The following is a 2,951-nucleotide window of genomic DNA, read 5'->3' on the forward strand; positions in this document are numbered from 1 at the left end:
TATGGAGAACAGTGTGGAGATTCCTTAAAAAACTGGAAATAGAACTGCGTTATGGTCCAGCAATCCCACTGCTGGGCATACACAGTGAGGAAACCAGAAGGGAAAGAGACATGTGTACCTCAATGTTCATCGCAACACTGTTTATAATAGCCAGGACATGAAAGAAACCTAGATGTCCATCAGCAGATGAATGGATAAGAAAGCTGTGGTACATAAACACAATGGAGAATTACTCAGCCATTAAAACGAATACATTTGAATCAGTTCTAATGAGGTGGATGAAACTGGAGCCTATTATACACAGTGAAGTAAGCCAGAAAAAAAAAAAACACCAATACAGTATACTAACACATATATATGGAATTTAGAAAGATGGTAACAATAACCCTGTGTACGAGACAGTAAAAGAAACACTGATGTATAGATCAGGCTTATGGACTTTGTGGGAGAGGGAGAGGGTGGGGAGATTTGAGAGAATGGCATTGAAACATGTATAATATCAGGTTTGAAACGAGTCGCCAGTCCAGGTTCGATGCACGAAACTGGATGCATGGGGCTGGTGCACTGGGACGACCCAGAGGGAGGGTATGGGGAAGGAGGAGGGAGGAAGGTTCAGGATGGGGAACACATGTATACCTGTGGTGGATTCATTTCGATATTTGGCAAAACTAATAAAATATTGTAAAGTTTTAAAATAAAATTAAAAAAAAAAAGATTTAACTAGGGAGCTTCAGTCCAGATAAAAGATAACGTAGAATTGACTTAAAATCTGAACTCAACTATTTTGATGCTGATGGTGAAACTCTGTTTTAATTTTTTCTAAAATGTTTTCTAAAAACACACGGGATACCTCTGGTAGAAACTCTGTCATATATATCTCCATATTTGATTGACTACTCCTTGAAACTATTCAAACTCTTCAAAACTAAAGTTAACACCAAATTAAATATTCAATACTCTTCTTTTTAAACCACGAAAACTTGTAGAACTTGGACTAACAAACGAGTTTATTGGGGAAGAATGTTTTACGACTATAGTTATTTAGAAATACATGGGGATGGTGATAAATATAAGACCAGCTTTTATACAGTCTTATATTAATACTTTTTTCAAAAGTCTCTGTCCTGACTTCTCTGGCTTTCCAGTGGATAGGACTCCATGCTTTCACTAGAAGGGGAAACAGTTCAATCCCTGGTCAGGGAACTAAGATCCTAAAAACTGCATGGTGCCCCCCTCCCAAAAACATTATCTGTGTGTCGTGATCCCGTTAGTCATCTGCACCAGGATTGGGCCACATCCACTGCCCTGCCCTTGGGAACACACTGCTCCCACAAATTTCTCAGGACAACAGTGGCCTAAGTGATATTTTGTCTGATGCCTCCAAATATTATTTTAATCTTTGGGAGTGCTAATTGTGGGTTTTAGTTGTATCAGCATTTTGTGCCTCCTGAGCACCTTTAGCTGACAGCATAGGTGAGTGATGCAACAAAGCCCCTTAAAGACGTAAGTGGCCAGGAGGTGATTTCTGCCTGCCCCACTCAGGGGAAGTATGACATTCACCATCCCCAGGTGAAGCCCCCTTCCCATCTGGGTTCTGGCAATCTAGACCCTAATGTCCCTCCATGCACCAAACAATGGCAGTAACACCGCACCATGACTCCTTGCCGCTGAGATCAAATGTGAAGCAGGGTTATTCACCTTCAGTGCAGACTCCTGACCCAGTCGACACCTCTACTCTTTGGCTAACTGGGGACCTGAGGGTCTGTTCCCTCAGCTCTTGGGACCCGACATCCCTCCCCACTCAGGTGCCCACCTCTTTGATTCCTTCCTTCCCTGTCCATCAGAAATTCATGCACACACAAATATCATCTTTTCACCATTTGATGTGTATTTTAATTGCAGCCATCAGTTTACTATGTTAGTCTGAGAGTCAGTCTTTTCCTGGTTGGCCATTTCCAAGAAAGCAGACCTCTGGAGACAAAATTTTAAATTGTCTGACCTTTTCTATTCAGTTACTCTCTGACAGTGTGTACTTCTCCAGGGTCTCTCAATCTTGGGTGGCTGAGTTTACCTTCTCTTTTGATTCTGCCACCTTCTTTGACTCTGCCTCATATTTTCGTCCCTTTTCGGCTTTGATTCAGTTTGTTACTTGTGCAGGAACAGAAAAAACAGTTTAGTTTTCTTGTTTTATTCACATTCTTTGACTGAGTGTCATATGATCGGATTTTCTGTCTCAAGGTTCCTTTTTATAGGTCTTCTGAGCATCATGGTCATATTCTGTGCCTTGAAATACAAGAGAAGGGTATTTGAATTGAGGAAAGGGTATAACATCTGAGTTGGAAGGGAGATTTCATGAAAAGGGATGTGGGCTGATGAGGGCTTTTGGCAGGCAAGGGCAGTATAGAGGTCTTGGGCAGTCAAGTCAATGGAGAACGTGGGGAGCATAGATGGAATCATCTTACCTTCACACTGCCTCTGTATCTCTGTGGGCAAAGGGTCTTCTTTCGTCCTTTCACCCTTGAAGTACACCTCATTGGAAGTCTTCTTGGCTGCCTTGGAATCCTGGTTACTTTATGATGATAGCATGAAATGGCCTAACACAGAATCTCTGCCTCTGACTTCCCTATATATACCTCCTCAGGACAATGAGGAGCCACACCCTTCAATCTGATTGCTCATCTAGGCACTCCCCCAGCCAATGGTGGCTTTGGGGTCTTAGACATCACAATGTACCACTGTGCCCATCAACATGGGTTAGTGGGTGCTGAGGGAGGCCGAGATACAACCTTCTCAGCCCTGACACCTCTGTGTGTCTGATTCTGGGATGTGGTGATTCAGGGGCATGGTATTTCTTCTCATGACTCTCAGACTTTCCATCAGTGCCCCTTATTCTTTAACTCATATGTCCCATTTCAACACTCCTGCCTCCTCCATCCCTGTATGAACCTCTA

General features: G+C 42.8%; 1 long non-coding RNA gene across 1 annotated transcript; it reads right to left on the reverse strand.

Annotated features, from left to right (window-relative positions):
* Positions 1-2,172: 2,172 nt before the first annotated feature.
* On the reverse strand, positions 2,173-2,598 carry LOC129638490 (uncharacterized). Its single transcript, XR_008707855.1, has 2 exons — positions 2,463-2,598; positions 2,173-2,283 (listed from the first exon to the last, which is right to left on the reverse strand). It is a non-coding gene; the product is annotated as an uncharacterized LOC129638490 (long non-coding RNA).
* Between the last annotated feature and the right edge of the window lie 353 nt (positions 2,599-2,951).

This window comes from Bubalus kerabau, chromosome X (genome assembly GCF_029407905.1).
Source record: "Bubalus kerabau isolate K-KA32 ecotype Philippines breed swamp buffalo chromosome X, PCC_UOA_SB_1v2, whole genome shotgun sequence".
NCBI classification, from domain to species: Eukaryota; Metazoa; Chordata; class Mammalia; order Artiodactyla; family Bovidae; genus Bubalus; species Bubalus kerabau.